This window comes from Azolla caroliniana, unplaced genomic scaffold (genome assembly GCF_043228905.1).
Source record: "Azolla caroliniana isolate FFs.n. ecotype wild unplaced genomic scaffold, voAzoCaro1.0.p SCAF_8, whole genome shotgun sequence".
Taxonomy (NCBI): Eukaryota; Viridiplantae; Streptophyta; class Polypodiopsida; order Salviniales; family Salviniaceae; genus Azolla; species Azolla caroliniana.
Genome location: NW_028230443.1, coordinates 16,555,694 through 16,579,199, shown reverse-complemented (window position 1 = coordinate 16,579,199; position 23,506 = coordinate 16,555,694). Strand labels below are relative to the sequence as shown.

The following is a 23,506-nucleotide window of genomic DNA, read 5'->3' as shown; positions in this document are numbered from 1 at the left end:
ACAAGAAGAGAAAAAATAATGTTACGGCTTCATATGAGTCTATCCATAAAACTAAACATAAGGTTAGTTTGTTAGTAATTTCATTATTGATATGCATTTTGGATTGTTCCACGTCTTCTCTTTGCGATATATATATTAAGTTAAAGATTGTTTTATTGTAAATTACATTTTTTTTTATCACGCTATATTCTTCATATGTCTCAATAAACTAAAAAAAAAACTTATATGTGGCTTATATATGTTATACCTCTACTGTTTTGCGTAATGTTTCCTAATTGTGTCAGCATTACTTTGTACTTTACACATTGTGTTTTCAATCTATGTAGCACTTGATGAAGCATTTCTAGGAATTGCATATGATGTTTAATGTTCATTCATAATTTTGTGAGTCATCAATCGTAAAGGCGGTCATTGATCCCTTCTAGGATTGGAAACTATGTGTGCATATATATTTTATACGTAAGGGTATTTAAAATGGGTGGTTATCAAAAAATATATTGGTAGTAAGGGGTATCTTTATTAATCTTTTTTCTACAAAAGGGTCACTAAAATAGTAAAAACCATACATATCACAGGTTTATAAATCATGTCATGAACGCACGTGATACAATCGTCTTATATATAGTGGACTCCCCGTGCTTTTACCTTATACCTGTGATAATAGAGAATAGGTGACACCATCACTAAATTTCAAATTTATGATGAGTTTTCACCAATGATAAGTATAGATTACTTAAGTAAGAGACCGCCCTCATGGTAAGCATATTGCAACCAAGAATATTCACATAGTCATGCGAGCTTAAATTCGGAATGGTTTCCAAAGGCAGTTGTGGTACTTAATATAGATTGACTCATAGAGAGGATAAAATGTCGTCAGTATGTATTATGTTCCCACGACATTGAAGAAAATTAGGGAAGAACACAAATCGAGATGATAGGAATTAATGATTGTAGAGACCATGATGCCATGAATGGGGTGAGAGAGGCTTGAACTCTCGACCTCAGGATATCTCAAGAGCTATGAGACCTACGTGCTAGCCAACTGCACCATCACCCCTTATATGTAGCTCAAAACGGAGAAATATCAATTTTACCATAGACAGTGATGAAAGATGCCTGAGGGAAGCTCAAAATTTCTAACCTAGCATGCCTAAAAAGCAATGATACCTATGGATTAGATAGTAACCCTCCATCCACATATTAGACCAACATTGAGGGAGATTATTCACAGGGTCATACGAATTTGAATTGTGAGTGATTTCCAGAAAGTGGTGTATTCGTGAATATAGGTCGACACTTGAGGTTGGATAAAATGCCAGTTAGCATGTGTTGTGTACCAATGACATGGAAGATCATAAGCGGAGAACACAAAACAACGACAATCGACATTATAAGGGCTAAGGATTGCGAAGATTGGGATTACGAGGACGGCGTGAGAGGGGCTTTAATTCTCCGCGTGAGGATACGTCAAGAGCTATCAGATCTATGCGCAAGGAACCTGCGTCATAAACTCTAATGCGTATATGTAGGAACGTCCTAATTTTACCTTATACCTATGATAATAGAAAATAGGTGAGACCCTCACTAAATTTCAAATTTATGATGACTTTACACCAATGATAAGTATAGATTACTTAAGTAAGAGACCACCCCTCATGGTAGCCATATTGCAACCGAGAATATTAACATAGTCATGCGAGCTTAAACTCGGAATGGTTTCCAAAGGCAGTTGTGGTACTGAATATAGATTGACTCATAGAGAGGATAAAATGTCATCATTATGTGTTATGTTCCGATGACATTGAAGAAACTTAGAGAAGAACAGAAATTGACATGATAGGAATTAATGATTGCAGAGACCATGATGTCGTGGATGGGGTGAGAGAGGCTTGAACTCTCGACCTCAGGATATCTCAAGAGCTATGAGACCTACGGGCTAGCCAACTGTGCCATCACCCCTCATATGTAGCTCTTCACAAAGAAACACCTATTTTACCATAGATAATAATAAAAGATGCATGAGGGAAGCTCAAACTTTCTAACCTTGGATTCCGAAAAAGCAATGATACCTATAGATTAGATAGTAAGAGTCCATCCACATATTAGACCGAGACCGAGTGAGAATATTCACATGGTCATGCGAAATTGAATTGGGACTGATTTGTAGAAAGTGGTGTATTAGTGAATATAGGTCGACACTTGAGTGTGGATAAAATGCCATTTAGCATGTGTTGTTTTCCCAAGACATGAAAGATCATAAGTGGAGAACACAAAACAACGACAATCGACATGATAAGAGCTAAGGATTGAGGAGATTAGGATTACAATGACGGCGTGAGAGGGGCTTTAAATCTCCACGTGAGTCTACATCAAGCGCTCTCACATCTATGTCATCAATGCTAATGCGTATATCTAGGAACATCTTAATTTTACCTTATACCCGTGATAACAGAAAATAGGTGGGACCATCACTAAATTTCAAATTTATGATGACTTTACACCAATGATAAGTATAGATTACTTAAGTAAGAGACCGCCCTCATGGTAAGCATATTGCAACCAAGAATATTCACATAGTCATGCGAGCTTAAATTCGGAATGGTTTGCAAAATTAGTTGTGATACTGAATATAGATTGACTCCCACGGTGGATAAAATGCCATCAGCATGTGTTATGTTCCCATGACATTGAAGTAAATGAGAGAAGAACACAAATCTATAGGATAGGAGTTAATGATTGTAGAGACTATGTTGTCATGGATGGGGTGAGAGAGGCTTGAACTCTCGACCTCAGGATATCTCAAGAGCTATGAGACCTACGCGATAGCCAACTGCACCATCACCCCTCATATGTAACTCTACACAAAGAAAGATCAATTTTACCATAGATAGTAATAAAAGATGCCAGAGGGAAGCTCAAACTTTCTAACCTAGGATTCCTGAAAAGCAATGATACCTATGGATTAGATAGTAAGAGTCCATCCATATATTAGACCGAGACCGAGGGGAATATTCACTAGGCCATGCGAATTTAAATTGGGAGTGATTTGCAGAAAGTTGTGTATTAGTGAATATAGGTCGACACTTGAGTGTGGATAAAATTTTATTTAGCAAGTGTTGTGTTCCAATGTCATGGAAGATCATAAGTGGATAATACAAAGCAACGACAATCGACATGATAAGAGCTAAGGATTGGGGAGATTGGTATTAGGATGATGGCGTGAGAGGGGCTTTTAATCTCCACGTGAGGATACGTCAAGAGCTATCAGATCTATGCGCAAGGAACTTGCATGATCAACTCTAATGCGTATATCTAGCAACATCTTAATTTTACCTTATACCTGTGATAATAGAAAATAGGTGAGACCATCACTCAATTTCAAATTTATGATGACTTTACACCAATGATAAGTATAGATTACTTAAGTAAGAGACCACCCTCATGATAGGCATATTGCGATTGAGAATATTCACATAGTCATGCGAGCTGAAATTCGGAATGGTTTCCAAAGGCAGTTGTGGTACTGAATATAGATTGACTCACAGAGAGGATAAAATGCCATGAGTATGTGTTATGTTCCCATGACATTGAAGAAAATTAGAGAAGAACACAAATTTACATGATAGGAATTAATAATTGCAGAGGCCATGATGTCGTGGATGGGGTGAGAGAGGCTTGAACTCTCGACCTCAGGATATCTCAAGAGCTATGAGACCTACGCGCTAGCCAACTGCGCCATCACCCCTTATATGTAACTCTACACGGAGAAACACCTATTTTACCATAGATAGTGATGAAAGATACGTGAGGGAAGGTTAAAATTTCTAACCTTGGATGCCTAAAAAGAAATGATACCTTGGATTAGATAGTAAGAGTCCATCGACATAGTAGACCGAGACCGATGGAGAATATTCACAGGGTCATGCCAATTTCAATTGGGAGTGTTTTGTAGAAAGTGGTGTATTAGTGAATATAGGTCGACACTCGAGGGCAGATAAAATGCCATTTAGAATGTGTTGTGTTCCCATGATATGGAAGATCACAAGCGGAGAACACAAAACAACGACAATCGACATTATAAGAGCTAAGGCGTGGGGAGATTGGGATTACGACGATGGCGTGAGAGGGGCTTTAATTCTCCGCGTTGTTGTAGTGTAGTCCGCACACTATGTGAAAAATGTAAAAATAATATATTCGATTTAAGTACATATATATAAATAAAAGTAAATATTAAAATATTTATTACATGTAGAGTGTAAGATTCGAACCCTATACGTCTATGTAAATAAACCAAAACTTTACCATTGTATTAACTTGTCATAACTATTATAAATATACATTTAATAGCTATAAGACTTTTATTTATGCCTACCTTTATTAAAAGGTAAATCATGCATTTTTAGAGGGCGTGAATACTTTATTTACAAGAGAAATATAAACCAATAAAAAAATAGTTGTGCACATCTAGAGTGCATTGGCACTATATTTAGGAATAAAAGCATAGTAGAAAAAGCATGTCACGCACTTTAGAAAAAGTAGGAAGTTATGCTTAGTCTCTCCCATCCTTATATAAGGAGGAGAGAAAGATGTATATGGTTGTTGATTATTTTGTAAGGATTGACCAATATAATATATTCGTGGGATTCACGAATTTGTCATCTATATTGTCTCTTACTATCTAAATATTGATTAAACACACTAAACTTGTGGGATTCACGAGATTCATAAGTTACCTCTCTTTTTACCTATTCATTACTAGCCTTATCCCATATTCTTCTTTCTCCTAGTCAAAAACCTCAATGGTTCCCACCCAACTCACGCAACGATCCGGAGCCGAAAGGCGCGACACAAGTGGTGAACCCGACGTGAAACCGGGTGGCAAGGAGATGGAAATTCAACCAGAGGCTAACAACATGATGGTGATGTTCGAGCGGCTGTCGTGCCCATCGGCTCCAGATCGTTGCGTGAGTCGGGTGGGAACCGCCAAGGTTTTAGACTAGGAGGAAGAGGAATACAACTTAAGGCTAGTTATGAATAGTGGAAAGAGAAGTAAGATAGCAATCTCGTGAATCCCACGAGTTTAGTGTAATTAAAACAATATTTAGATTATTAGAGCAATTAGATGGCAAAATTCGTGAATCCCACGAATATATTAGATTGATCCAACCTTGTATATTAATCAACAACCTTATACATATTTCTCTCCTCCTTATATAAAGATGGAAGAGGTTAAGCATGGCTTCATGCTTTTTCACCTAAAGTGTCCATGCACACTAAATGTGCATGTGATGCTTTGTCATTTCCTAAATATAGGGCTCATGCATGCTAGATGTGCATGAGTCACTTTTAATGTCACGTGTAAATAAAATATTCACACTCTAAAGAATACATGATTTTTACCTTTTAATAAAGGTATGTGAAAATAAAGGTCTTATACGTATTAAATCTATATTTATAACACTAAAGATAAGTTATTACAATGGTAAAGTTGGGGTTTATCTACGTGGAGGTGCATGGTTCGAATCTTGCCCTATGCACGTGATAAATTCTTTTGATATATTATTTATTTATTTATATGTATCTAAAATCGGACATATTATTTTATGGTTTTCACGTAGTGTGTGGAATACACTACGACAGCGCAATGTTGGAGATTGAGGCGGTAGAAGAGCGGCTCGTGCAACAGAACGGGCAATTCAATGGGAAAGATGTGTTGCGGTATTTGCGAGATTACAAGGCGGAAATGCTACGATGTGGAATTTTGGAAGGATTACAAGTGACATCCTTTAACTGGGTGGCGACCGACAGTCTTCAAGGGAGTATCCATGTAATACGACAACAAAATCCGACATGGGAACCATTTGAAGAGGCCCTAAAGAACACGTTCGCCATCGAGGACTCCTCCAAGGCAACGAGGAGAGGGCTCGAAGATTGGGTGGAAATGCCGAAGATTCGATGGTCCTCGATGTGTTTTCGGCATTCGAAATTCGGTTCGGGAGGTTGTCCGCGAGAGATCAAGCTATCCTCGCACCGGACAAAGTGATCATGTTCCTACGAGCCGTGGACGTCCCTGACTGGAAAGACCTTGAAGTGCTTTTGGAGGACACGACCACCGAGAGTGGCCTCACCGATACATGGGATAATGTGCGAGATATCATCGCACAATACACAACGAGGGGGTAATAGCTTGCTAACAAAGAAAAGAGGGTTTCGGAACTGATTCCGAAACCGAGATCCGGATTGGAAGACCAGCAATCGCAGGCTCGGGAGACTACGATCGAGAAGGGAATCGACGCAACCACGGTGGAGCAGTTGCTGAAGGAGATGGAGAATCTAAAAATCGTGATGGTGAAGAAGTCGAATGACCGTTCCACAAGTCCCAAGTATATGGTGTATATGGTGTGATAGCACCGAACATGATCGAAGGGATTGCGACGAGCACAAGGAGGCATTACGACGAGCTCTTATCTACTACAAGGGAAATCAGATTCATTCAATGGACTCTCAGAAGCAACTCCGATTGAACTTCCTGAAAGGCGGCATGAAGGTCCTAGAGGAGGAAATATCAGCAAAAGGTAATTATGCGACAACCGCGGGAATAAGTGTGGGTGAGTCATCAGGAGCAAAGGTGTCTTTTTGGCCGGAAAACCCCAAGAAAACCAACTCCAATGAGATCCAAAGCACCACGGAAAATATCCGTGAAGCTACGGGATGGGAGTGCCCCGTCGATAAGAATAGCGTGTACACCTTATGTCAATTGCATGAAGTGTATATAGACGAGAAACGACGGCGCATGCAACCGGACAATCAAAGACACCGGAAAGCTGGAACTCCGGAGGGAAGGGAAAAGAAAAGATGATTTCGGCATTCAAGCTCACCTCGGACATCGAACAACAAACGGACTTGAAAAAGGTGTTCAAGGAGAGAATCCTCGATAACCGGGTAGAATTTTCGCTTCGGGAATTACTTGGAATAGCGAAGAAGGAGTTCCACGATCTTCTTGTGGATCTCGTAAAGAGAAAAAGACAAAGTACGGAGGAAAATGCTCCAAGGGTGAATGCAAATACCGTTTTAATGAATGACACCAAATTGGAGGACGGAATTCTGAACTCCCACTACACAAGGCCACATTGGGCACGTGCAACTACGGAGACTCCGGTCCGAATCGGCAACATCAAAGAGCCCGTGCTAGCATTGATTGATCACGGATCGGAGATCAACTTGATGTCCAAGGAGTTCTACTAGAAGGGGAAGTCGCCTATTAATACTAATCATGGATGGAAGATTCGGGCAACCACTAAAGCAATAGAAGACCTATTTGCGCCTTGTCCGGATGTCACGGTGAAGATCGGAGATTTGGAGATAACCCAAAATTTCTTTATTCAAATGAGGTCTCACACTCCATGATCCTCGGGCAACCTTTTATCAAAACATCATGGATGGAGACGGAGGTGCTCGATAGCGGTGCGGCTTTTGCACAAATTCGTAGTTGTACACGGAGAAACACCAATTTTACCACAGATAGTGATGAAAGATGTCTAAGGGAAGCTCAAAATTTCTAACCTAGGATGCCTAAAAAGCAATAATACGTATGGAATAGATAGTAAGAGTCCATCCACATATTAGGCTGAGACTGAGGGAGATTATTCATAGGGTCATGCAAATTTAAATTGGGAGTGATTTGCAGAAAGTGGTGTATTAGTGAATATAGGTCGACACTTGAGGGTGGATAAAATGGTATTTAGCATGTGTTGTGTTCCCATGACATGGAAGATCATAGGCGGAGAACACAAAACAATGACAATCAACATGATAAGAGTTACGAATTGTGGAGATTGGGATTACGAGGATGGTGTGCGAGGGGCTTTAATTCTCCGTGTGAGGATACGTCAAGAGCTATCAGATCTATGCTCAAGGAACTTGCGTCATCAACACTAATGCGTATATTGAGGAACATCCTAATTTTACCTTATACCTGTGATAATAGAAAATCGGTGAGACCATCACTAAATTTCAAATTTATGACGATGTTACACCAGTGATAAGTATAGATTACTTAAGTAAGATACCACCCTTATGGTACGAATATTGCGACCGAGAATATTCACATAGTCATGCAAGCTTAAATTCGGACTGGTTTGCAAAATCAGCTGTGGTACTGAATATAGATTGACTCACAGGGTGGATAAAATGCCATGAGTATGTGTTATGTTCCTCGGGCAACCCTTTATCACAACATCATGGATGGAGACGGAGGTGCTCGATAGCGGTGCGGCTTTTGCACAAATTCGGAGTCAAAGCGGAGGGAAATCCGTCCAATTTCTAACTGTCCCAAACAAGAGGGAGCTCTTGTCCCAAACAAAGATGGATTTTTAGAGTGGACCGGTGCGGAGTGGGGAAGTGATAGTCCAGGAAGCCCTAATACCCCACAGAGGAAGAAAAATCTCGGAGCAAAACAAGTACGAATTGGTCCTGATGGGGCATCTACGTACACGCCCATAACTGGAGGAATGAAGAAAGAATCTCGAAAAGTAGAGGATAAGTTACGGTCGGCATCGATAATAAAAGAAGATGAAGAAATCGTGGGAGTAGTCGAAGAAGTGTTTTATGGGAGCAAGCTACAAGGGATTGAAGAGCTTACGAAAGAAAATAGCCAGGGAGACGGGGTAGTTCCAGTGGAATCGGTCGAGATGTATGAGACCATTGCGAAAATGGGGCCGGATGCGCTCCTCAAAGAAGAAGCAATGGTAAGTATGAAATACAAGACCGTGGAGAAGAACGTGAAACCGGCCGCGGGACTGCTACCCGCCGATATGACACTTTGAAAGTCCGTGGATATCAGACATGCCTTCATGGATGAGACCCGGAAAAAACATCGGATTGGTGGAGGTGGTTTCCTCTTACAAAAAGAAGAAGAACAGTTTCGTGAGATGTTGGAACAACATGGAAAAGCATTTGCATTCACATCGAAGGAGATAGGGTAGGTTATTCCGAAGATAGTGGATCCAATGGTGATCTTCACGATTGATCATGTGCCGTGGAACCTGAAGCCGATTCCGGTGCCACGGGTGCATATTCCAAAAATCATCGACTTGCTCAAGGAGAAGGTGGCGATGGGGATTCTAGAGCCATCAAACGCTCCGTACTCAAATCAATGCTTTACGGTTCCGAAGAAGAATGGGTCACTCTGGTTTATTCAAGACTTGCAACTAGTGAACAAGGTCACGATTTGGAACTTTCGCGTCGATCCGATAGTGGACGAATTTGCAGAAGCATTTGCCGGATGTGTGATATACTCCATCAGAGACCTATACTCCGGTTATGACCAATTCCAACTAGCCGTGGAGAACCGAGACATCACTACCATGCGAATACCGATAGGATTAGTTCGTATGTGTTATGTTCCCATGACATTGAAGAAAATTAGAGAAGAACAGAAATTCACATGATAGGAATTAATGATTGCAGAGACCATGATGTCATGGATGGGATGAGAAATGCTTGAACTCTCGACCTCAGGATATCTCAAGAGCTATGAGACCTACGCAGTAGCCAACTGTGCCATCACCCCTGATATGTAGCTCTACATGGAGAAAAACCTAGTTTACCCGAGATAGAGATGAAAGATACCCGAGGGAATATCAAAATTTCTAACCTAGGATGCCTAAAACGCAGTGATACCTCTGGATTAGATAGTAAGAGTCCATCCACATCTTAGACCGAGATCGAGAGAGAATATTCACTTGGTCATGTGAATCTAAATTGGGAGTGATTTGCAGAAACTGCTCTATTACTGAATATAGGTCAACACTTGAGGGTGGGTAAAATGCCATGTAGCATGTGTTGTGTTCCCATGACATGTAAGATCATAAGCGGAGAACACAAAACCACGATAATCGACATGATAAGAGGTAAGGATTGGTGAGATAGGGATTACGAGGATGGCGTGAGAGGGGCTTTAATTCTCCACGTGAGGATACGTCAAGAGCTATCAAATCTATGTGCAAGGAACCTGCATCATCAACTCTAATGCGTAGATCTAGGAACATCCTAATTTTACCTTATACCCATGATAATAGATAATAGGTGAGGCCATCACTAAATTTCAAATTTACGATACCTTTACACGAATGATAGGTATAGATGACTTAATTAAGAGACTACCCTCAGGATAGGCATATTGCGACCGAGAATATTCACATAGTCATGCGAGCTGAAATTCGGAATGGTTTGCAAAAGTAGTTGCGGTACTGAATATAGATATACTGATAGGGTGGATAAAAAGCCATGTAGCATGTGTTGTGTTCCCATGACATTGAAATAAATTAGAGAAGAACAGTACTCAACATGAAAGGAAATCAGAGAAAATTAGAGAAGAACACAACTCAACATGAAAGGAATTAATGATTCTAGAGACCAAGATGTCGTGGATGGGGTGAGAGAGGCTTTAAGTCTCCACTTGAGGATATGTCATGAACTATGAGACCTACATGCTAGCCAACTACGCCACCACCCCTAATATGTAGCTTTACATCGGAGAAAGACCTATTTTATCTGAGATTGTGATGAAAGACACCTGAGAGAGGCTCAAAATTTCAAAGCTAGCATGCCTACAAAGCAATGATACCTATGTATTAAGTAGTAAGAGTCCATCCAAATTTTAGTTCTAAACCCATAGAGAATATTCACAAGATTATGCGAATTTAAATTGGGAGTGATTTGCATAAAGTGGTGTATTACTGAATATAGCATGTGGATATACTGATAAGGTGGATAAAATGCCATGTAGCATGTGGTGTGTTCCCATGACATTGAAGAAAATTAGGGATCATCAACAATCGACATGATATGAATTAATGATTGAAGAGATCATGGTTACGTGGATGGGGTGACAGAGCCTTCATTTCTCGACCTCTGAATATATCTCAAGACTTATGAGACTTACGCACTAGAGAACTATGCCATCACCCGTGATATGTAGCTCTACTTAGAGAAATACCTATTTTATCTAAAATTGTGATGAAAAATAACTGAGAGAAACTCAAAATTTCTAATCTAGGATGCCTAAAAAGCAATGATTCCAATGGATTAGATAGTAAGAGTCCATCCATAGATTAGACCTAGACCCAGGGAAAATATTTACAAAGTCATGTGAGATTAAATTGTAGAGATTTGTAGAAAGTCGTGTATTAGTGAATATAGGTTCACCCTTGAGGGCGGATAAAATGCAAGGTAGCATATGTTTTGTTCCCATGACATTCAAGATCATAAGGGGAGAACAACAAAGAACTACAATCGAAATAATAGGAGCTAGGGATTGGGGAGATTGGGCTTTTGAGGATGGCGTGGGAGGGGCTTGAATTCTCCACGTGAGGATACGTCAAGAGGTATATGTTCTATGCGCAAGGAACTTGCGTTCTCGTATGGTTTTTCACACACGATATGAAAACTAGTAAAATAAGTATTTAAGATTAGCTTAATGGATTGATATAGGAAGATAGATATCTTCAAGAGCTTCATAATGCATTTTTCTACGCATGAAATAGATAAATAAGTATCAAGTTATGTGAGAGTGAAGTTTGAGAAGATTGGGAAAAGCAAAACTGTGAGATATCCCACATAGATAGGACAACATTGGATCCCATATTATATAAGGAGAGCCATAACCTATTACTTTATGTCTATGTGTGAAGCACAGAATGTTCAAGGTGACTTGGGCTAAATTGTGTGGATAAATGGCTCAAACGATTTTGGGTCACGACATACGGCCCGATCGAGACGCGCGTGTTTGTGTCGACGAGCGCGTGGACGCGTACATGGGGCGGTCAAGATGCGCGCACGCGGACGCGTCTATGGTTTGGTTGTGACGCACGTACGGATTACGCAGTGGCTGAACTTTATGGATGATTGTGGATCATGTGGCGAAATTATACAAAACGGTCGCATGAAACTAAAAGTAAAGGCGAAGCAACTAAAAAAGGAGGCCAAGCAACTAAAAATGGAGTCCATCCAACTAAAAGCCATGCAACTAAAAGTGGGGGAGGGAAAGGAACATGAAAGGAGGGATCAACAAAGAAACCCATATAAATTTCCATTTTTTTTACAACACTCGAGCGCTCTTCATTTTTTTTTGTTCCTTCTCTCCCTTATCTTATGAAGCCATAAGGCTCAAAAACGCTAAGTTTCGCTACAGAAGCCATAAGACTCAAAAACCCTAAATTTCCCTACGGAAGTCATATCTCTCAAAACCCCTATTTTTTCTTTTCTATTAATCTTAGTAAACCTAAAACTTCTGAATCCCAATCTTCAGACATATTGTAATTTTTCTCTTTCTTGACTAATAAAAATGATCAAACTTTGTCATATCAATTAATTCATAATACAAAAACACACGAATTTGATATCCACTAGTAGTAGGCCCCGGGGCCCTGCCTCAAGTTCACGTGTCCTTGTCGTATTTTTGCGACATCTTTGGTGAACCCGACGTTCTCGTAGTGTAATTTACACACTACGTGGAAATTGCATTTTGTCCATCCGGATAGAGAATGAAATACCCGATGAGAACCAGACGAAGAGGAACCGGCAAGGAGGAATCGGCAAGGAAGAGCTGGATGAAGAAGGCCGGTGAGAGTCTCTTACGGGATGAAGAGACACAATTGTAAATAAAAGAAACATTAAATTTTCTGTTACGTGCATAGGACAAGATTTGAACCTTGCACCTCCACGTAGACAAACTCTAACCTCACCATTATACTAACTTATTCTAAGTGTTTTAAATATAGATTTAATATGTATAAAACCTTTATTTTCGCCTACCTTTATTAAAAGGTAAGTCATGCATTTTTAGAGTCCGTGAAAACTTTATATGTATACTAATAAAATTACGCATGCACATCTAGCAGGCATGAATGCTAAATTCAGGAAATCATAGTGGGAAAAGAAAAGCATGCAAATTTAGAGAGCATGAACACTTTAGAGAAGCAAGAAGCTATGCTTAGCCTCTTCCGTCCTTATATAAGGAGGAGAGAAAGATGTATAAGGGTTGGTTATTTTGGATTAAGTATTGATCAATATAAAAATTATTCGTGGGGTTCACGATTTATGCATCTACTTCTCTCTTAACAACCTAAGTACCAATTAATATAGTATACTCGTGTGATTCACAATTTTCTTATCTTTCTCTTTGTTATTTACTCATAATTGATCTCTATCTCACGATCTCCTTTCTCCTAGTCCAAAACCCTAGCGGTTCCCACCCGACTCACGTAACGAACCAGCGCCGAGAGGCACGACACAAGTGGTGAACCCGACGTGAATACGGGTGGTAAGGAGATGGAGAATCAACAAGCTAACAATATGATGGCAATGTTCGAGCGGATGCTACAAGAACAACACGCGATGTCGGAGATTTCAGTAGCAGTAGAGCGGCTCGGGCAACGCAACGGGCAATTCAACAATAAGGATGTGTCGCGATATTTGAAGGACGACAAGGCAAAGATGCTCCGATGTCGGATTTCAGAAGGACTGGAAGTGACATCCTTCAATCAGGTGGCGACCGATGGGCTTCAAGGGAGTATGCACGGGTTACAACAACAAAATCCGACGTGGGAAGCATTTAAAGAAGCGTTAAAGACCACATTCGCCATCAAGGACTCCTCCAAGCCAACGCGGAGGGGATTCGAAGATTGGGTGGAAACGCCAGGTAAGGGGCTGAAGGTCCTCGAAGTGTTTTCGTCATTCGAAAGTCGGTTCCGGGGGCTGTCCGCGAGAGATCAAGCTATCCTTGCACCGTACAAAGTTATCATGTTCTTACGAGCCGTAGACGTCCGGGACCGGAAAGATCTCAGAGTGCTTCTGGAGGACACGACCACCGAAAGCGGCCTCACCGAAACGTGGGAAAGCGTGCGGGATATCGTTGCGCGATACACAAAGAGGGGATAGTGGTTGGCTAACGAAGAGAAGAGGGTTTTGGAGCCGATTCCGAAACTGAAATCTGGAGTGGAGGACCATCAACTGCGGGCTCGAGAGACTACGACCGAGAAGGGGATTGATGCAACCACGGTGGAGCAGTTGCTTAAAGATATGGAGAATCTGAAAATCGCGATGGTGAAGAAGTCGGGAAACCGTCCCACAAACTCCAAGTATATGGACCGTCGATGTATATGGTGTGACAGTACTGAATACGATCGGAGGGATTGCAACGAGCACAAGGAGGCGTTACGATGGGATCTTATCTACTACGAGGGAAATCAGATTCAATCGATGGACTCTCGGAAGCCACTCCGACCGAACTTCAGGAAAGGTGGCATGAAGAATGTTCTAGAGGAGGAAATAGCGGAAAAAGGTAATTATGCGACAACCACGGGAATAAGTGTGGGTGAGTCGTCGGGAGCAAAGGCGTCTATTTGGCCGGATATGCTAGGAAACCCCAAGAAAACCGACTCCAATGAGATCCGAAGCACCGCGGAAAGCATCTGTGAAGCTACAGGATGGGAGTGCCCCGTGGATAAGAATAGCGTGTTTGCTTTATGCCAATTGCATGAAGTGTATGTAAATGAGAAGCGACGGCGCACGAATGAGGCGGCCGGTCCATCGAAGACACCGGAAAGCTAGAACTCTGGAGGTAAGGGAAAAGAAAAGATGATTCCGGCATTCAAGCTCGCCTCGGACATTGAACAACAAATGGACTTGAAAAAGGTGTTCGAGGAGAGAATCCTCGATAACCGGGTAGATTTTTCGCTTCGAGAATTACTTGGAATAACGAAGAAGGAGTTCCACGATCTTCTTGTGGATCTCGTGAAGAGAAAAAGGCAAAGTACGGTGGAGAATGCTCCAAGGGTGAATGCAAATACCATTCTAATGAATGACACCGAATTGGAGGACGAAATACCGAATTCTCACTACAGAAAGCCACAATAGGCACGCGCAACTACGGAGACTCCGGTCCGAATCGGTAACATCAAAGAGCCCGTGCTAGCATTGATTGATCATGGATCGGAGATCAACTTGATGTCCAAGGAGTTCTACCGGAAGGGTAAGTGGCCTATTAACACGAATCATGGGTGGAAGATCCGGGCAGCAACTAAAGCAACGGAAGAACTATTTGCGGCTTGTCCGGATGTTGTGGTGAAGATCGGGGATGTGGAGATAGACCAAAATTTCTTCGTGCAAGATGAGATCTCACACTCCGTGATCCTCGGGCAACCCTTTATCACGGCATCACAGATGGAGACGAAGGTGCTCGATAGCGGTGCGGCTTTTGCGCGAATTCGGAGCCAAAACGGAGGGAAATCCGTCCAATTCCTAATGGTGCCAGCAAATCATGAAAGGAACAAGAGGGAGCTCTTGTCCCAAATGAAGATGGATTTTTAGATCGGACTATTGCGGAGTGGGGAAGTGATAGTCCGAGAAGTCCTGATACCCCACACAGGAAGAAGACTCTCGGAACAAAACAAGTACAAATCGGTCCGGATGGGGATTCAACGTACGTAGCCGTAGCCGGAGGAATGAAGAAAGAATACTGAAAGGTAAAGAGTAAGTTATGGTCGGCATCAATAATAAAAGAAGATGAAGAAATCGTGGGTGTAGTCAAAGAAGTGTTCTATGGGAGCACGCTACAACGGCTTGAAGAGCTTGTGGAGTGTAAAAACCAAGAAGACCAAGTAGTCCCGGTGGAATCGGTCGAGATGTACGAGATCATTGCGAAAATGGGGCCAAATGAGTTCCGCAAAGAAGAAGTAATGGTAAGTACGAAGTACAAGACCGTGGAGAAGAAAGTGAAACCGGCCGCAGGACCGCTACCCGCCGATAGCAAACAAAAGAGGAAAGAAGTCTCGGGAGATCCAACACTTCGAAAGTCTGTGGATATCGGACATGCCTTCTTGGATGAGACCCGGAAGAAACTTCGGATCGGTGGAGGTGGTTTCCTCTCACAAAAAGGAGAAGAACGGTTTCGTGAGATGCTGGAACAACATGGAAAAGCATTTGCATTCACATCGAAGGAGATAGGGTGCGTTGATCCGAAGATAGTGGAGCCGATGGTGATCTTCACGATTCACCATGTGCCGTGGAGCCTGAAGCCGATTCCAGTGCCGCGGGCGCATATTCCGAAAGTCATCGACTTGCTCAAGGAGAAGGTGGCGATGGGGATTCTAGAGCCATCAAACGCTCTGTACTCAAATCGATGGTTTACGGTTCCGAAGAAGAATGGGTCACTCCGATTTATCCAAAACTTGCAACCGATGAACAAGGTCACGATTCGGAATTCCGGAGTCGGTCCGATAGTAGATGAATTTGCGGAAGCATTTGTCGGTCGCACGATATACTCCATCGGAGACCTATACTCCGGATATGACCAATTCCAACTAGCCGTGGAGAGCCGAGACATCACTACCATGCGGTCACCGATAGGATTAGTCCGGATGTGTATGCTACCACAAGGCGCGACGAACTCAGTCGCACATATGATGAATGCGATGAACAAGGTGCTCCGGGATTGCATACCGGAGATAACGATGCCGTTCCTAGATGACATTCTGATAAAAGGGTGTGCAGTGGAAGAAATAGATGAAGCTATGGATGAACGGGGATGCCGAAGGTTCGTAGTGAACCATATCCGTGATTGTGAGAAAGGGTTACGGAAGTTAGAAGATGTGCATCTAACACTTTCCGGGGAGAAATCGGCATTCGGACAAGAAGAAATATTGGTAGTCGGACATCTATGTGGGCCCTACGGCCGAAGACCGTCACCAACCAAGATTGATGCGATTCAAGCTATGAAAGAAGTATGCGAGTCACAATCCGAAGTCCGAAGGTTTCTTGGAGCATGTGCATTCTATCACATATGGATTCCGCACTACGCACATATTGCGGACCCACTCTATCACTTGTTGCGGAAGGGGAAGAAGTTCGAATGGAAACCGGAACACACCGAAGCCATGAGGAAGCTCAAGAAAACACTGCAGAGGGCTGAAGCTCTAAAGAAGCCGAACTATGACCAACCGATTATAGTAACGGTTGATACAAGTCCAACAGGAATCGGATGGGTCATCAATCAACTCGACTCGGATGGTTCGCGATATCCGATCCGATTCGGAGCAAAGGTTCTCAACGAAAGGCAATGCGGGTATGTGCAAGTCAAAAGAGAATTATGGGGAGTCGTGTCGGCAATAAAATCGGATCGAGATTATTTGATCGGAGCCGAAGTAGTGATCGAAACGGATTGTCTTCCGATACTCGGGATGATGCGGTGTTGTACTATACCGGATGTGGCTATGCTAAGGTGGATTGCGTATGTTAAGTCACTTAATCCAGAGGTAAGACACATCTCCGGAAAAGACAACGTTGTAGCGGACAAGCTATCAAGGGCGTGGTTCGCAGATGACATAACCGAATCCGATAATGAAGAAGTTTCCGAAGACTACTTTGCTTTGGAGCACATATGCCGAGTGGACGTAAACCAAGAATTCCGGGAAGAAGAATACGAGGGAAAAAGCTTGTTGATCGGGAAAATACTACGAGAAATCGAGGAATCATCGGACAATAAAGAGAAGAGAGCCGAGATCTGAAGTAAGAAACGGCAAGTTTGAAAGTTCTTCTTGAAAAATGGATTTTTATGGAAGGAGCCGAAAAGACCGGGTGGCATACCACTTTGAGTAGTCTGGACAAAAGAGCAACGAAACCAGGTAATGTCCGAATTTCACGAATCTGATTGGACTGGACATCGGGGAACATGGGCAACATTTGGGAAGATCAAGCAAAGATATTGGTGGAAGAATATGTACAAAGATGTCGCGGAGTTCACGGAAAGCTGCAAGAAGTGTCAAATCTACTCCGGAGTTCGACACCGAGATGAGTTCCATCCGACATTCTCACCGACAATCAACTTCAAATGGATGGTCGACATTGTAGCCATGCTAACCGGGATCGGACAAAAGAAGTACTTGGTGTTAACTCAGGAAGATCTCACAAATCAAGTAGAAGGTTGGGCGCTACGAAGAAAAACGTGTTCTGCAGTATGTCAATTTCTTTTAGAAGAAGTGTTTTGCAGGTACGGGTGCGTAGGACAAGTGATTGCGGATCGGGGAGAACTTGACTTTGATAAAGCTAGGGGATTCTTCGCCAAACATGGAGTTCGGTTAACACTAACAACGGCATACAATCCGGAAGCCAACGGGAAGGTCGAGCGAGGACATAGTCCGATCGTCAAAGCACTGGCCAAAGCATGCGACGGAAGGGTGACGGATTGGCTGCAGATGCTCCCATATGCACTATGGGCAGATCGGACGACGCATAGCTCCGTAACCGGTTATATGTCGGCAGAATTTATGACCGAACAAGCACCGGTAATGCCAACGGAAACCGCAATCGCGACATGGACAATGCTACCATGGAAGGAAGAGATGAGCTGGGAAGAACTACTAGCGGTCTAGATATGACAACTGGAGGGAAGACCAGAAGATGTAGCGGAAGCGTCACGCTGACAACAAGAAGTGCGACTCCAGAACAAAAGCCAGTTCGACACCAAGCACTGACTACGACCACGGAAGATTGAAGAAGGAGATTGGGTGATTTTCTATGACAGTAGTTTGGATCATCAACATACAACGGTACGGAAGTTCACAAAAAGGTGGTTCGGCCCATATGAGGTTCAGAAAGTTTTCGACAACGGAACTTACCGACTAAGTGAGTTGGATGGAACGATACTACGAGTGCCTATAGCAGGGAAATGGGTGAAGATCTTCAAGAAGCAAACTAACAACAAAACTTATGTAGCCATAGACGAGACCAACAATGAGGAGCAACCGGACAAAGATCGCGGTGATGCGGATAGCGAAGAAAGTGGACTTCAACTCGTAGTCGACATAAGGGAAGATTCGAAGAGCGATACGGATGGAGGCAAATATGGAACATCGGGAACTTCGGCACATACCGGAGGATGTGTGGGTTTAGAGGGGGTGAGTGTCGTAGTGTAATTTACACACTACGTGGAAATTGCATTTTGTCCATCCGGATAGAGAAGGAAATACCCGGTGAGAACCGGACGAAGAGGAACCGGCAAGGAGGAATCGGCAAGGAAGAGCTGGATGAAGAAGGCTGGTGAGAGTCTCTTACGGGATGAAGAGACACAATTGTAAATAAAAGAAACATTAAATTTTCTATTACATGCATAGGGCAGGATTCTAACCCTGCACCTCCACGTAGACAAACTCCAACCTTACCCTTATACTAACTTATTCTAAGTGTTTCAAATATAGATTTAATATGTATAAAACCTTTATTTTCGCCTACCTTTATTAAAAGGTAAGTCATGCATTTTTAGAGTCCGTGAAAACTTTATATGTATACTAATAAAATTACGCATGCACATCTAGCAGGCATGAATGCTAAATTCAGGAAATCATAGTGGGAAAAGAAAAGCATGCAAATTTAGAGAGCATGAACACTTTAGAGAAGCAAGAAGCTATGCTTAGCCTCTTCCGTCCTTATATAAGGAGGAGAGAAAGATGTATAAGGGTTGGTTATTTTGGATTAAGTATTGATCAATACAAAAATTATTCGTGGGATTCACGATTTATGCATCTACTTCTCTCTTAACAACCTAAGTACCAATTAATATAGTATACTCGTGTGATTCACAATTTTCTTATCTTTCTCTTTGCTATTTACTCATAATTGATCTCTATCTCACGATCTCCTTTCTCCTAGTCCAAATCCCTAGCGGTTCCCACCCGACTCACGTAACGATCCGGCGCCAAGAGACACAACACAAGTGAGGAGGCGGCAGGAGGATATCTCATGGAGGCATATAGATAGAAAGAGGTAAGAGATGCAACCTATACATGTTCTACCAATGGGTCTTATCTATGAAGACCCACTAGAGAGCCATGCATGCTTTCATTGAGTTCGAGTGTCGCTTTGCACAACTCTTGGAGCAGGATCAAAGATTGGTGGGGGTGGATAAAGTTCTAATGTTTGTGAAGTCAATCGATCAGAAGGAAAGGAAGGCCATTGGAATCCGACTTGAGGATGATGATGGTGCAAATGACCTCACAGAGGATTAGATGAAAGTGGAAACAATATGTCAACTACACGATAAGAGGAAGACAAGATTCTCATCAACAACAACACAACCCATGAGGGATGGTGAAAGGAGGACAGGAAGCAACTACAAACTACCACCTAAAGAAGAGAGCTTGAAGAGGGAAGGTTCGATGGTACTCGACATATAGGCCTTCATAAACGAGGCATATTAGAATGTAATGGTGCAACTCGAGGCCAAAGAGAATATTATTATGGAACCAAAACCGATTACAATGGTTATCAAGGAAGAAGAGACTTCCCAACAAAGGTGGAGTAATGATACTGCCAATACACAGGCCCAAGTTCGGTACAACAGCACCATGGGAAAAGGTGTGGAACAAGACGCCTTCTCGTCTTGCAAAGAAACAATGATGAAGAATGAAACTAATGAATCGAGGGTGGCGAATGCCACTTCAAGCGAGGACAAATATTTTGGAACACGTATCGTGTCTGAAACATCAATTGATAAAGGTGCAAGCATGAGCAAAGCTTACATGATCAAGGGAGATAAAAAGTGTGAGGCCGACATGATTGAGGAGATAGCCACGAAAAATGACATCGAGTCAGAGGTGGTTATGGACGAGTCAATGGTGGATGGCCATGTCAAGACTTTTTCCACACTTGTTCTAGAAACTTGGGCAGATGCGTCGGAAAGCAAACGTGAGACCCAAGAGACGGAAGGTGGCGACGAGTAAGTGAAGGCCGAAGCTAACATGTGCGAAGAAGAGAGAGACGTGAAAATGAAGAGGGTAGACGATGATCATGAAGAGACTTTCCCCACAAAAGTTCTTGAGACTTGGGCATTAACCGATGTAAAACCCAAAAGATGGAAGGTGGCGACGAAGAAACAAAGGTCAAACCCAATGCGGACAACCATAAGGTGGAAGCGGCTAAGGGTAGCACAACAAAGACAAACTATGAAAACGTATGGATCCCTCCACACTCGTTCGAGAGACTTGGGCATTAACCGATGTAAGACTCAAGAGAAGGACAGTGGCGGCGAGGAAGCAACGGTTGAAGCTAGTGCGTGCAACAAGGCATGGTCAACTCCAAAGTATACCACGAAAGTAGAAAAAGTGAGATGCATGAAATGTGTTCACTTAAGGACCTCGAGATGTGCATGCAGTTGAAGAATGAACCACTAAGAGTACTCAACAATACTATTTGGATAAATCCTTTGAAAGGCATGCATGGAACAAGAAAGGATGATAAAAGAAAGTTAGATGACCAAGGAGATGGTCGAGATGAAGGTGGCACATGCACAAAGCATGAAGCATTATGTTCTACATGAGAAAAGGGAGCCATGGAAACCAGCCACGGAAATGCAAAGAGTGAGCGAAGAATATGGTAGATCGGATGGAAAACAACGGTTTGGGTATAAAGAAGAAACATCGATGAAGTAGAATAATCAAAAGAGGAACCTCAATACAATTGGCACATATCGGTGGATGTGCAGGTTTGGTGGGGGTGAATGTCGTGTGGTTTTTCACACACGATATGAAAACTAGTAAAATAAGTATCTAAGATTAGCTTTATGGATTGATATAGGAAGATAGATATCTTCAAGAGCTTTATAATGCATTTTTCTACGTATGAAACAGATAAATAAGTATCAAGTTATGTGAGAGTGAAGTTTGAGAAGATTGGGAAAAACAAAACTATGAGATATCCCACATAGATAGGACAACATTGGATCCCATATTATATAAGGAGAGTCAGAACCTATTACTTTATGTCTATGTCTGAAGCACAAAATGTTCAAGGTGACTTGGGCTAAACTATGTGGATGAATGGCTCAAATGATTTTGAGTCACTGCGTACGGCCCGATCGGGACGCGCGCATGTTTGCGAATGAGCGCGCGGATGCGTACACGACGAAGTCGGGACACGTACATGGCGCGGTCGGGTCGAGCGCCCGCGGCCGCGTCTATGGTTTGGTTGCAACGCACGTACGGATTACGCACTGGTTGAACTTTATGGATGATTTTTGGATCATGTGGCCGAATTATACAAAATGATCGCATGCAACTAAAAGTAAAGGCAAAGCAACAAAAAATGGAGGCGAAGCAACTAAAAATGGAGGCTATGCAACTAAAAGTGGGGGAGGGAAAGGAACATGAAAGGGAGGGATCAACAAAGAAACCCATATAAATTTCCATTTTTTTCCAACACTCGGGCGCTCTTCATGTTTTTTTTTTTTCCTTCTCTCCCTCATCTTACGAAGCCATAAGATTCAAAAACCCTAATTTTCCCTACGGAAGCCATAAGACTCAAAAACCCTAATTTTACCTACGGAAGCCATATCTCTCAAAACCCCTAATTTTTCTTTTCTATTAATCTTAGTAAACCTTAAACTTCTGAATCCCAATCTTGGGACATATTGTAATTTTTCTCTTTCTTTACTAATAAAATTGATCAAACTTTGTCATATTAATTAATTCTTAATACAAAAACGCACGAATTTGATATCCTCTAGTAGTAGGCCCCGGGGTCCTGCCTCAAGTTCATGTGTCCTCGTCGTATTTTCGTGACAACGTCATCAACTCTAATGGTGCGTTCAACATCCGAACTTGTAGATCATGTAGATGTCCTTGCCACCCGGACTCTACAGCATGTGATAATCTTGCTCCCGTGTAAATATCTCTTGGTCATGGACAAACTAGATTATTCAATTCAAGATTATCTAGTGGTTGTAAAGGAGTCGTGTTTGACATTGATGGGCCACCAAGCTCCCATTTGAATTGATTTTGTAGTGGTCGGTACCCTGTAAAGTGGTTATTTAATATTGTATGTTGATGATTAAAGAAGACATTCCACCAATCCAAATCTTGATCACCAACGTAATTTTTGGTTTGCTCAATATTTTTCTATTTTTCCTCAAGGCACCACATCCAATATATCTTTTGCTCTTCAATTGAACTACCAACAGCCAATCTTTTATGGTCTTCATAGGGCATTTGCTCAACACCGTAGATTGTTGCATCTGGGAAATACAATAAGAGCCTACATACGTCTTGTGGCTCCCATTGCGAACTAGATGAGTATTGTTTGGCATACCGCATGGTCTAATTGTGACCGAGCACACTTTTTTGGATGAGGAAGACGTGATTAAAACCCTACATGCAATCCCATCACCATCCAAACAAATGTGCTTGAAATCATATACTTCATCTAAATGTTGCACATCTGGGTTGGGGGTATAAGCTTCAGCGATCAACCTTGATAGCACAGGAAGTGTGAAAGTATCTCACCTCGCTAATTTCTTGGAGAACCTACTAAACATTTGATCAATGTGATCATGTGTATGACCAACTAGCCAGAAGTTGACCTTAATCTTTTTGGAAATACCCTTTTCTACTAACATGCTCAGGTAACTAAACACAGTTCAATTCTTGTTTTCTCTCGCCGTGATGTTAAGTTGCAC

At 42.1% G+C, this 23,506-nt stretch overlaps 2 non-coding genes across 2 annotated transcripts; both read right to left on the bottom strand.

Annotated features, from left to right (window-relative positions):
• Positions 1 to 972: 972 nt before the first annotated feature.
• TRNAM-CAU (transfer RNA methionine (anticodon CAU)) lies at positions 973 to 1,057 on the bottom strand. The gene is given in 2 exon segments: positions 973 to 1,008; positions 1,020 to 1,057. It is a non-coding gene; the product is annotated as a tRNA-Met (tRNA).
• A 2,603-nt stretch (positions 1,058 to 3,660) lies between these two features.
• TRNAM-CAU (transfer RNA methionine (anticodon CAU)) lies at positions 3,661 to 3,745 on the bottom strand. Its single transcript is given in 2 exon segments — positions 3,661 to 3,696; positions 3,708 to 3,745. It is a non-coding gene; the product is annotated as a tRNA-Met (tRNA).
• Positions 3,746 to 23,506: the final 19,761 nt, after the last annotated feature.